This window comes from Rana temporaria, chromosome 7 (genome assembly GCF_905171775.1).
Source record: "Rana temporaria chromosome 7, aRanTem1.1, whole genome shotgun sequence".
In the NCBI taxonomy this organism is placed as follows: Eukaryota; Metazoa; Chordata; class Amphibia; order Anura; family Ranidae; genus Rana; species Rana temporaria.
In genome coordinates this window covers 13780632-13794482 of record NC_053495.1, presented here as the reverse complement: position 1 = coordinate 13794482, position 13851 = coordinate 13780632, and the positions used below count along the sequence as shown (strand labels likewise).

Genomic DNA, 13851 nt, shown 5'->3' with positions numbered 1-13851 from the left:
AAAACATGTCACATACCTGCAGCACAGAGTGGCCCCAAACATCCTCTTCTGGGGTCCCCTGGTGGCTCCCGAGGGGGTCATCTTGCGGACGTGCTCCCGAGTCATACACTGGGTGTCCATGGACGTCGAGTGTATAGCCCTGCCCCCGGTGCCACATCACTGAATTTGATTGACAGCAGCCAACACAATTTTTTTTCCAGCAAAATTATGTGCATTTTTTTTTTGAACCTGGCCTTTAAATTTCCTAATTTGCAGCATTGCTTTACGTCTGCATTGCTGTCAGGATAAAAAGGAAACCACGCTCCTCATTTTGAGCAATGCTTGTGATAAATCTTTTAGGGGTGATGGCGAGCACCTCAAGCTGTTAGAAATGCTTGTCATCTCCCTGCAAGGTCTTCCAACTTGCTGGAAAACTTTCCTGCATGCAGGGCCCAGCTTTTGCAATACTTTATAGAAAAGTCAAGACGGAAAGAATGGCTGCCATCTCCGTCAGGGGAAAAAAAAAAATTCTGAGCAAGTCCTTGCTTAGGCAGATTTATCTCCATTCGTTTTCTGAAAGATCTGCTTATGGATGATAAAGAACTGCCAAATCTTATCTGTCACTAGTAACCATTCTAACCGCTTCCTCTTTAAAGCACAAAGATTTTGTTCCAGATTACACCATATCCAAGCGGGAGAGCAGGGGGATCCTCCTCCGAGCGGGAGAGCAGGGGGATTCTCCTCCGAGCGGGAGAGCAGGGGGATCCTCCTCCGAGCGGGAGAGCAGGGGGATCCTCCTCCGAGCGGGAGAGCAGGGGGATCCTCCTCCGAGCGGGAGAGCAGGGGGATCCTCCTCCGAGCGGGAGAGCAGGGGGATCCTCCTCCGAGCGGGAGAGCAGGGGGATCCTCCTCCGAGCGGGAGAGCAGGGGGATCCTCCTCCGAGCCGCAATATGGATTTCATGGAGGTGAGAAAAGTTGGTCAACAAAATGGGGTTTTCAAGCAGCATGATTTGTAGTCCGACAGCCCATGAGACCAGAGGTCAGACTAAAGCCTGGTGCACACCAAGATTTTAATTCAACCCAGCTGGCTGAGAAAAAAAAAAAAACCCTGAAGAGATTGGAAATAGATCCTGTACCAACAATCCAAGGTTAGTACAGTGATCCCCCTCACTGTTCTATTGTGTGAAGACAGGGGGACCAACTGGACCCCCAGCAGCTTGTTTCAAATTGCAACCATATTATTTGGTCCCCTTCCGCTGCTTGTGATAATGGCCGAGCGGCTGCTGAGCGGCATTGGTTTTTGCCAATCAGGTGACGCAGGTCCAATATCAGTCACCTGATTGGCTGAAGGCACAGGCCTTCCCATTTGCCAGCTAGCAGAAGCGAAGAGGACACACACGGAGGACACAGGAGCCATCGCCTGACCTGCGCTCCCCGCCGTCGCCCGCTGCCTGACCTGCCACAAAAGATGGGTAAGTGTTGGTCAGACAGCAAGCGGGCAGGGGGGCACAGGGGCTGCATTTTATTTTTTTGTTTCAGTATTTTTCAGAATTTGTGCCCCCACAAAAAAAAGTTTGGCCACCAGCCGCCACTGCATTGGTACATGTCCTCCCATTGCACTGCCCAGCTACCAATGCCATTTTGTTTAATCAAAACTTGCAAACTGGCCTTAGGATTCTAAACCGGTTTAACACACACACGCGCGCAAACACACACACACGCGCGCGCGCACACACACGCACGCACACACACATTGCAATGGTTTTCTACAGAGCAACCCCAATCCTCCTCTTGCCTGGTCCCCAGACTGCGCTCTATTCTCCTTCCCCCTGCCGAGTGCCCCCATAGCAAGCTGCAGAAAGGTTTTTTTTTTTTACCTTACTGCATAAGAATGCATTAAGGGGGGAAAAAAAAAGAAAAAAACCCACATCTTCTGTCATTGGAGCCACTTTAAAAAGGCCAGGGAAAACATAAAAAAAATAAAATAAAAAAGGAATTCAAGATTTCTGCTCCAGACTTCCATAGGGTTTAGGCATCATGTTCAGGGTTTGTTGATATCAGGACGGATTCTCCCATGAACTGAACCCAACCCCGTTCACTAATCCACATATAATTACGATTGTAAACTCTCACTGCTACCATTCGCAAAGTAACTGCAGATTAAAGTGTCATCCCTGGGGTCATAAAGCGATATTTGCAGCCAGTAAAAGATTTCTATAGTTCGGAATGCAGAGATGTAATGATATGGCCTTGTACAGGAAACTGCTATATGGATTTTCAAAACCAGTGACCTTTAATAAGCCAGTGTGATAGGCCTCTTATTTCTGTTTTCTCTACATGCTGGGCCCATCGGAGTAAAGCAACATGTTTATCTTAATGTCATCATCCACTGAAGCAAAAGTCAAATTCGGCAATTTCATTCCAGACTATGCTACAAAAAGGGGTTTATTTACTAAAGGCAAATCCACTTTGCACTGCAATTGGAAGTGCAGTCGCTGTAGATCGGAGCGGGACAAGCAAGGGAAATAAAAAAAAAAAAAAAAAAAATATATATATATATATATTTTTTTTTTTTTTTTTTGCTTGTACATGATTGGGTGATAAATCAGCAGAGCTTCCGCTAATTTCAGATCTTCCACTCAGATCCAAATAGTGTGGGGGGGGGGGGGGATACCCGTCTGTCACAGGCATGCGCTCCCCACCTCTGGGAGCCTCAGCCGTGGGTATTGACGTCACGGCTGGGGCTTCCTCCTCCTTGTCGCCAGGCCAGTAGGAGAGGGGAACAGAGCCTCGCTCATGCGCAGTAGGCTTCTCAGTATGAAGTTGTAGGGGCTACACTGCCGGGTTCCCTTATCTCGCAATGGTGGCGGCATGCACCCGACGAAAACATCAGCTGCAGTGCCAACATCGCTGGACTCCAGGACAGACAAGTGCCCGGTTATTAAAACAAATTCAGTAACTGCAGTATGTGAAGCTGCTGGCTTTTAATTTTTGCAGCGGTGGGCGGACCTCCACTTTAAAGGAGAAATCTTGCACCTTTTCATATCACTCTATGGACTTTTGGTGTTTGTGGATATTCTTTATTTTTATTAATCTGTCATATTGAATTGTGATAAACCAATTGCACCAAGCATTTAACAGCACAACACTTTTTGTTTTATCGTTTCGGATATTGTGGTGTGCAATGCTGCGAGTGCTGCCGTTATTTTTCACTTTTTACACAATTTATGGATTCATTTATTATTTGTAAAACATGTGTATCGTATTTATCGGCGTATACTGCGCACTTTTTTCCCTTAAGGCTAGGTTCACACCTATGCGAATTGAGTGCGGTTTAAACCGCATCTAATTCGCAGGACATTTCAAAATACATTGTTTTCAATGAGGCTGGTTCACATATGTGCGATGCATTCGCACTGCGTATTGCCTCCAAACCGCATGCGGTTTTTATGTCTTGCGGTGCGGCTCAGGTGCGAATTCAGTCCCATTATCTTCTATGGGTACGCATCTAATTCGCACATGTGTTCAGTTCGCTGCAGGAGTTTCTCTCATTCAGCTCAATACAATTCTCCCCCACTCTCCTCTCACCCGGAAGTTCTCCCAGGTCTCCAAATTCGCACCTGATCTGCAGCTAAACCGCAGTTGATCTGCAGAACACCCTCTAGAGAAATCTGCAACGACAACGCAGCTCAAAAAAGCAACGCACTAGTGTGATTCCGGCCTAAAATAAGGGGAAAATCGTGGGTGTGCGATATACGCAGATACCCGCGCTGTGTTTGAACGCCGCCTCCGACATATACCAAGCGCAGTACACTCGGCCAGACTCGGCTCCGCTCGCGGTCACGCCCTGTGCCGCCTCCTAGCCTTCATGCGAGAGGAGCCGAGCGTGCCCGAGTGTACTGCGCTCGGTATATGTTGGCGGCGACGTTCAAACACAGGGCGGGAAGCGGGGATCGGCTCAAAAACAGCGCGGGAGAAGCGGGGAGGACACCACCGAGGCCGCAGATGGACTCGGGACCGGACAAGGCCACCGATGGACGCCGGGGAAGACACCAACGAGGGGCATTCAAACCAAGTATTTTCTTTTTTTCAGGAAATTTTCCTTCCAGGTTGGGGGTGCGCGCTATACGCCGGGGCACGCTATATGAAGATAAATACGGTATTCATTTATACACCAAGCACAAATTATTCCCCCATTTACCAATTTTTATAATACTGCTTTAAAGAGGAAATAAACTGATGGGTTTTACTTCCTCTTTATTTCCATGCAAAGGTAAAGCATAATGGGCTACTTATGCATCTTCAGCCCTCCTCCTCCTCCTGGGGCCGCTGTCTCCGGGTCTGTGACTGGCCAGAGTCCTGTGACGTCACTCCCGCCTGTCACGGCATGACCCCTTTCTAAAGTGCGCATGTGCAGAAGACATCGGTGCACAGGTATATTGTAAATATCTCCTAAACCTTGCAGGTTTACGAGATATTTTTCCAGCACCTACCGGTAAGCCTTAATATAGGCTTACCTGTAGGTAAAAGTGGTTGTAGAGAGTTTACAGCCACTTTAAAAAGTACGGTAATTTTAAGAATTATACTTACCTAGGTGGGTGCAGCATCAGTCTCTAAGGCCGAGAACCGTGCGATCAAACACTGCTGATCGCTCGGTTCTCACAGTTCCACGAGCAGAGAGCCGTTGTCAGCCACTGGCTCTCTGCTCTGCCTTCCCAACAAACAAACACTGGAGCGCTGGGCTGTGAAGTGGGTGTGAGCGGCTGGATCAGGCTCTCAGCCGCTCACTTAGAGGCTGAGCAGGGTGCCAGCCCAGGCACGTGGGTGGATCCTGACCATATGGTCAGGGCCGATCCTAGGGTCACAGGCGCAGAAATATTTCTGGCACCCCCACATGGGTGTGGTCATTTTACTAACCCCTCCCCTTTACAGGAAGAGAAGTAGAGTACTTTATTGGGACCTGGAGGGGGTCCTCTCTGATGGACACAGAGGGCTTCTGTTAGAAAGACCCCCAGAGATACTACAGACATGATACAGGAGTTGGCCAGAGACTGCCGACACAGTACAGGAGATGATCAGAGACTATGCAATCTATAATGCCATAAAACATCTAGAGCAGGGGAAGCCCAGAGCATGTGTAAAGGGATGCCATCCTCAAGCACACTGAACACCGACTCACCTTGGTTCTCTCTGCAGCCCGAGATAGAGATGGGAGGGGGAGGCATTCCAAATGGAGTTGGTAGAGACAGTGCGGGATCCCAGACTCCCAGTGTGAGGAATTTATTCCTGCACATCAGCACTCAGCAGCCACTGAAAACTAGAACCCTTGTGTCCTGAAGAGGAACGGCCCTCCCCCGAGCACTGCCAGAAGGAGAGAACTCTGGCACTTCAGCGCACCCACCTCTGCAGGCGCCTGGGTGCAAAGCACCCTGCCTAGGATCAGCCCTGCATATGGTCACGATCTTTCCCGAGCATGGGCTGAATCTGTGACGTCAGTGGGATTTAGCCCGCTGTCTGCTGAAAACTGGTCACAGGAGTGCAGAACAAACTACATTCCTGTGATCCACAGGAGCTTTGGCTTCTTTAACATTCAAGCCAAAGTTTAGTATTGCCACCAGGCAAAAATAATTTACTGAAGCAGGTCAGCAATTACGATTTCTCATCAGGTTTCCTTTAAAATCTAAGGGTAGCCCTTGGCATTTCCCTTACGAGCCACCAGCGCTCAACGCTTGACCTGCCTAGTGGCATCAACAGCACAGAATGCTGAAAAACATGTCACGTCTGGTTTCCCATCAACTGTTTAACTACAAGTATCGGCATTAACTTCAATCCCAAAAGAACCGGAGAGCCGATTACCGCCTTTCTTTTCTAGAGTCAGCTTTCAACGCAAGACGACGTTATCTGAGAAGTACCGTGCTCTGCCGTTAATGAAAATTCTCTCTAACGTTTCTTCCGAGACCCCTTTAAGGAAGGTCGCAGTAAAAATAGTTCTCCTTTCCTGAACTCGGAAAGATTCTCCATTTTGGAAGCAGGCTTGCGATTTTCACAGATGCCTCCCTTTATCAGAGGCCTTGCTGGAATAGAAGGTCACGCCAACTGTTATCACAACCTCAGGATTCTACAGCTAAAGAATAAATTGATGTTTTTCTTTTGTATTAGCCTTGGGAAGGAAGGAGGATTCCTGCGGCAAGGTCAAAATAGAAAAGTTTAGTGAATCTTCACTTTATTTTTTAAATACCAGGCTGGGCAAAGTGTTGAATTTATACTCAATGCCTGAGAAGAGACCAACAAGTCTGAATGTATTCAGAAAGAATCCAAGATTTTTCTGTAAGGGCCCTTTCAGACGTACGGATCCCATGAGGACCGTACATGTCTCATCCGCTTGCTCAGCGGGGATCGCTCCGTTGATCCCCACCGAGTCGACAGATGACAGGGCGGTCCATGCACACTGTGCAGGGACCGCCCTGTCAGATCTCCGCTCTCCTTTATGGAAAATTAGGTGAACACGGAACGTCTGTCCGTGTTCATCCGATCCACAGACTGATGGAAAAATAGGATTTTCCTCCGTCTGCAAAATTGGACCATAGCGGGGACCGATGAGATCGGGTGTCAGCGGATCGGCCGACAACCTCTGTCCTATAGGGATTTTTTTCTAAAACAGAACGCAGATCAACGCACAAGTATGAGCAAGCCCTAAGGCTCCTTTCTCACACATGCAGACCGTATGTCAGTGTTTCATACATCCGTTTTTGGATGAAATACAGCCAGCCACTGCTAGGGCACACAGAAAATAACTGGTTTCCATGCAACTGTTCACATGTAAAACAGCCTCTGAGTAAGCTGGATTCTGGAAATCTGTATGTCAGAAAGTCTGCATTTACCCATCCTGCACTTCAGCTCTGCTTCTGTCTGTTTAACACACCTCTCCAGCAGTGCATAGAAATTAACGAAAATGATTTGTGAAATTTAAAAAAAAAAATTTGTATGTATGTATAACATTTTATATTATATTGTGGAGAGAGATCCTTGAAATGACAAACGACTATAAAAAAAAGAAATGACATTAAAAAAAAAAATGTGGTCACACACAAACTAAAATAAGAAACTGAGCTGCTGTACACCCAACCACCGGTGCATGTTATCTAAAGTATTCCTCTAGTTCCACAGATACTCCACATAGCTTATTTTAATTTACAAAAGGAAGTACACGTTACATATACACATTCCCCCCTCTCCCCATAACCATTGGCCGAGCAACCAAAGGAAGTCTGCAAGTTCAGAGATGCCACTTGAGCCGTTCCAGGTAATTAATAGAGCGTTACTAATCTTCCATCGAGTCTGCATTCGTGGACAGGGATTCCGTCCAGATGTCCCATATCTTATGGAATTTCTTAGCACAGCCACACGGTTTAATGGCATTTCTAAGAATTATTATTGTATCTACAGCTTGTTGATCACATCAATGTTCCACAAGATGTAGATATGAATATTTCAGGGGTTCCCCCAAGATCTCAAACTTTTCCAGGGGTTCCTTGAAAGGTAAAATGGTGGACTAAAAAAAAGGAAAGGGGAGAGGAGAGGAGAGGAGAGGAGAGGAGAGGAGAGAAAGAAAAAGAAAAAAAAAAAAAAAAAGAAAGAAAGAAAACAAAGAAAGGAAAAAAAAAAAAAAAAAGAGAAAAAGAGACACATAGATGGATATCTATCCAACTACAAAAAAAAGGTGGCTGGAGCAATACACCCCCAACCCCACTAAGAGATTTTATTACATCAGAATACAGTGGCTGCAGCTGCTGATCGACAAAAGTCATCCAGCATTCCCGATCGACTTCTGTCAACAGAAACTACACCACACATGATGAAAATTTAAAATCTATCCATTTAACGGCTTTAGCCTTTAACATCTTCGCCAGTTTGAGAAACGTCTGCAGACAAGGCCAGATAAACACTGCAAATCCACCTCCAATCTAACAGTTTAGGCTTCATTCACACTTGGCAGACTCCGTCGCTACAGAGTCCGTCGGCTCAGCGGGAGATCTGTCCGCAGATCTCCGCTGAGCCGACGGATGACAAGCTCCTCTCTGCTCACTGAGCAGGGAGGGGCTTGTCGGGCACCGCTGTGTCCTATGGAGCGATCTGATGAAAACGGACAGCGTGTCTGTTTTCATCAGATCTTACCCGATCCGAATGGATGGATGGGGACGTGGCCCCCATACGTCTGTTTTTAGCGGGTCGGATGTCAGTGGACATGTCTCCGCTGACATCCGACGCTCCATAGCGATGCATGGAGCGGCCGTTCAGGTCCGCCGACAGACGGACCCGAACGGCCAAGTGTGAATGAGGCCTAAGAAAGCAGACCCGTCCACAACTTTCAGCTGGCAATTAGGTCTTCAATCCAAAGTGTATCTAAAGGAAACACTCCGTTAGAACGTTCCATCAGGTTTTATTTCTGTGCTCTCCTATGGTAAATTCACCCAATGGGGGAGATTTACTAAAACTGGAACATGCATAATCTGGTGCAGCTTTGCATAGTAACCAATCAGCTTCTCACTTCAGCTTGTTCAATTAAGCCATCTTGCACTTGCAGCACTGCATTACATGACAGATTCCGTTATACCCGACAGCTCAAACACAACCACTAGCATGAGAATGCAAACCTTCAAAAACCATCAGGACACATTGTTTACCTGATGTGACCTCAACCACTAATTGTTGATCTGATAATAGAAATAATTGCACTGACCTGTAAAAGATAATGTTCAATTATCAGATCGCCTGCTAAAAGCCACTGATCATGTTCCCATGTTCCTGTTCTAAGGTCGTATGAGGCCATCAGCTCACCCTCCTTAAAACCAAGGCCAGCTTTATGAGGCGAAATGGTTCTAAACCAGATTGTAGCTTATATGTATAAAATATTATATCCGATTCACAGAGAGATTTGCATATTTTATTGGGCCAATATTATACTGGAGTTGCACAAAACGTGGTAGAGGAACCTTTTCCAAAATCGCCACCTGCTGACACATTGATGTAAGCGGACGCCATTGAAAGCATTTCCCCTGTCATGCAATTCAGTGCGACTAAAAACGCATCTGAAACCTCACTAGTGCCAACCAGGCCTAAACCCTTTATTCATACATATAGTGAGAGAAAAAAGGTACCGTATATACTCGAGTATAAGCCAAGTTTTTCATACTTTTCTTTTTAGGGCTGAAAACACCCCCTCGGCTTATACTCGAGTCCGTGTACCGGAAGGGCTGCGAGAGTCCATTTATTTTTATTATTTTTAAAGTCACGACTTCCCCCTGGTCCCTTCCGCGATAGGCGTTTCCCAGCAGACACTGTTCAGTGTTACGCCTATCACGGACATTCTCTTATCCGGGGATGAAAAGACGTCCGCGATTGGCAGAACACTGAACACAGTGTCTGCTGGGAAACGGAGTCCGAGGATGAGAAGACGTCCGTGATAGGCTGCTGGAAAACGCCCGTCGCAGAACAGGACCAGGAGGAGACCGCGACTTTTAAACAAAGAATGGACGCCCGCAGTCTGTCAAGAATTTTAGGTACACCGACTCGGGCACAGCAAGGTGGCAATGGGCACAGCGAGGCATGCATATGGGCATTGTTGACCCTCTTTTGCGCTTACAGTAGCTGCTGCATTCTCACCCTAGGCTTATACTCGAGTCAATACGCTTTCCTCGTTTTTTGGGGTAAAATTAGGTACCTCGGCTTATACTCGCGTATATACGGTATTTGACCCCCCCTGCTGATTTTGCATGTTTGCCCACTGATAAAGAAGTGATCAGGCTACAATTTAAAATGCAAAGCCATTTATAACTTGCGTTTTTTCTGGATATTTGTTGTTCTTCTGTCTCTCACTGTTAAAATAAACCAGTTGCATTTGGGTGAAGGGCTTCTTTAGAAATCCACATATTAACTGCTTGCTGACCTGCCGCCGTCATTCTACGGCGGCAGGTTGGCTCTCCTGCACGAGACCCCGTAGCTCTACGTCGGCTCTCTTGCAGGCCACTAGGGGCGCCCGCACGGGCGCGATCGCCACCGGGCACCCGCGTTCGTTACAGAGCAGGGACCGGGAGCTGTGTGTGTAAACACACAGCTCCTGGTCCTGTCAGGGGGGGGGGGGGAATGCAATGTATACAATACAATGTATGAACAGCGATCAGTCATTTCCCCTAGTGAGGCCACCCCCCCCTACAGTTAGAACACACCCAGGGACATACTTAACCCCTTCCCCGCCCCCCAGTGTTAACCCCTTCACTGCCAGTGGCATTTTTATAGTAATCCAATGCATTTTTATAGCACTGATCGCTATAAAAATGCCAATGGTCCCAAAAATGTGTCAAAAGTGTCCGCCACAATGTCGCTGTACTGAAAAAAAAAAAAAAAAAAAAAAAAAAAAAAAAAAAAAAGCTGATCGCCGCCATTACTAGTAAAAAAAAATAAAAAAAATAAAAAAAATAAAATAAAAATGCCATAAAAATACCCCCTATTTTGTAAACGCTATAACTTATGCGCAAACCAACCGCTTATTGCGATTTTTTTTAACGAAAAATATGTAGAAGAATACGTATCGGCCTAAACTGAGGGGGAAAAAACTTTTTTTTATATATATATTTTTGGGGGATATTTATTACAGCAAAAAGTAAAAAATATAATTTTTTTTCAAAATTATCGCTCTATTTTTGTTTATAGCGCAAAAAATAAAAACCGCAGAGGTGATCAAATACCACCAAAAGAAAGCTCTATTTGTGGGAAAAAAAAAGGACGCCAATTTTGTTTGGAAGCCACGTCGCACGACCGCGCAATTGTCAGTTAAAGCGACGCAGTGCCGAATCGCAAAAAGTACTCTGGTCTTTGGGCAGCAATATGGTCCGGGGGTTAAGTGGTTAAATAAAAAAAACAAAAAAACAAAAAACAAACAAACACCAAAATAAAAAAGGCAGTTACTACTGTAAATCAATGGGATTCATAATGTGGAGTAAAAGAAAAAAAACACACGACACAAAAGGCCAACATCCAATTGGCAGCTAAATGAAACAGCTTTTGTTAGCTCCTGTTTTCATAAATCACACCCAGAGCCTCTCAGAAAGGCAACAGATATCCTAAGGCACTAAAAGCACAATCAGCTAAAGGCAACATATGTATGGGGCTAAACTTAACACTAATCCTGTCACATGACAAGTGTCGGGGAGATCCAGGATTATAAAATACAAGTCCTGTACACCTGCTAGGCATGCAGCAGAGGACTCCACTTTTGGGTTATCAATACAGCTGAACTCCGGGATAGTAATAAAATCCATCCAAGAGTTTATATATATATAAAACATATACACATACATAAAATAAATAAACACACAAGTCAAACCAGGGCTTTTCATTTTATGGTTATAACCAGGGATGGTAGCGTGGCGGAATTACATGCAGTAAGTGGCAAGTGTGTCCGATTACCAATAGGCGATGCACACGTCATGGGCCAGTCCAGAAACTTAACCCAAGATGGCAGACAACAGTGTTAAGGCCTGTACACACGATCAGATATTCCGTTTTGGTCGGATAATCTGACTTTCTGTATGCCTCAGACAATTGTTGTTGGAATTTCCGACAAATGTTGGATGGTCATGCCCTCAAAGTGTCCGACAACAAATGTGTTCCGTCTGATTATCTGATCGTGTGTATACAAGTCTAGACTAAAATCATGCTCAGAACCAATGCCAACTATAAAGACAACATTAGCAGAAGTTGCCCAAAGGGTGGCACTAAAGACCAGAAAAACCATGTCGTTTTGTGAATGTTGGCTAAAAAAAAAAAAAAAGTTCTGCCGTCTGTATGCAGAACAAGTTCACGGCCAACACCCCTCTTGTTGAACTTGCCGGTGACCTCATCGCAGGAATACCTGCATTGTATAACAGATCATGAGTCTCCTGGCCCGTCAAACACAGACTCCCTGAATAGCCCACTACAGTGAGCAGCGACACAATTACATTGAAGCCACCGCAAGAAATATAGTTAAGACAGGAGGCCAGGGTAACAGAGGGCCTAGCGGCCACAGGTCTTATACACCAGATGTGAAGGGGACAGAGCGGAATCAAAGACGTCTTGATTTCAAACTGTCCAGACGACCATGTATGGTAACAAGGTATAAAAGCCCCTTGTCTGCCTGGGGGGGTTCAGCTTTAACAGGAGAGGTCTCCAGTGCAGCTGGGAAAAGCTCAGGCTGGTTTTATTTGCATTCTGATTTATAAGACTATAATCACTTAGTGCGATCACATAATGGGGGGGGGGGGGGGGCAATGGACTGATGCAGTTTCATTGAAGCCGGTGTAGCAGAGCATTCATACCGACATGTGCAAAATGACTTTATACAGGATCTGTCAGATTATGGAGTTCATTACTGACTATACCAATAATGACCAAGTCCACATCTCTCCTGCCCTGCTCCTCCATGCTCACTGGAGCGCCGAGCTGTGGAGGGGTGGGGAGCGTCCATCTCCGCGGCTTGCGGAGAGGCCGAGACAGCCAACAGTCCAGGCAGCTGGCGGATCCAGACTTCAAAAGTCAGGATGACGTGGTCCTCTTTCACCGCATCCCAGAAGAATTTGCTTGTGGGCTTCAGAGTGGCCACAAGCAAGATGGAAGCGTCCTGCACATATTTTTATAAAATATCTTTTGCGGAAGAATGACAGTGTGGGGGACTATGAAATTTGGACACATAAGTACCGTATTAACTATATTAAGAGCGGCAGGTGGATATATAAAAAAAATTAAAAAAAAAGAATTCCCGCGGAACCCCCGCTTTAAAAAATAAGCTTTCCTTTTCAATCTACAGCCGCTGTAATTTTCTGTAAAATGCAATACAATATGGCTACCCGATGGTGTACAAAACATCCAAGAAACACGATTTCCTGCTTGTGTGATTGGCTGATCGATTTTCCCAGAAGTCTGCACTGAAGATGCATGTCAAATTGTTGGCATCTTCTGCAACAAAATCTTCATTTTTGGAGAGAGACTCCCAATAGGAAATCATGTCCAGGGTCCATTTCACACTGTGAAGACACGAGTGTTGTACAACTGTCCTCCTACAATCGGTCCTACTTCCATCCAACTTGATTGAACAGGATGCGATTTTGCTCTGACTGAGATAGTCCCAACGTGTCTTTTGACCAATCAAAACAATCCCAGTGTGACAAATTCCTTTTCCTGCTGCTGTAATCACCATGTCTGACGGTTAGGACGAGGATCAGACTTCAATGATATCGACTGGGCTGAAAATGGACTAAAGTTGGACCAAAGTAGTGCAGAAACCTTTTCTAAAGTCAGACCAGTTAAGACGGCTCTCATAGGGAACCATTGATTTGAACACATAATGCAACATGAGCTCCCAATGTCAGAGCGTATGTCGCAACAAGTTTAAAGGGATGCAGACCCAGCAGGTTTTCTCAGAGCCCTACAGCTGCAGCAGCTGGTTGATAATTATGAAACCACTCATATTAGACTCATTAGGCACAGGGACACAGAGGAACAAACAGGGATTTCTTCAGGGGAAAAAAAAAAAAAAAAAAAAGGGTTTAATGGATTTTTTTGTTCATGAATACAGAATTGTATTTGTGTCATTTATATCTGCATATAGTTCATTTTTAAAACTGGGTCAACAGTGAGCCAAATTGATCCAAATGTTGGAAGGTTCATGACATCAATAAAACCTTTAAATGCATAGAGATTTGCGATTACATTTTTAATTCACGTTTTCATTCCCCCCCCCATTTGGTTATTTTAGTCTTTATATCCAGTGTAAATATTTTTGCATAGAGATACAGAGTATGTGACAAACAAGGACATCAATTCCATCATATGAT

The 13851-nt window shown here is 45.5% G+C and overlaps 1 protein-coding gene across 1 annotated transcript in view; it reads right to left on the bottom strand.

Annotated features, from left to right (window-relative positions):
- The window catches only part of PRKAR2A (protein kinase cAMP-dependent type II regulatory subunit alpha), a 66132-nt gene that overhangs the window by 28377 nt on the left and 23904 nt on the right, over window positions 1–13851 (bottom strand). The window lies entirely within an intron of this gene.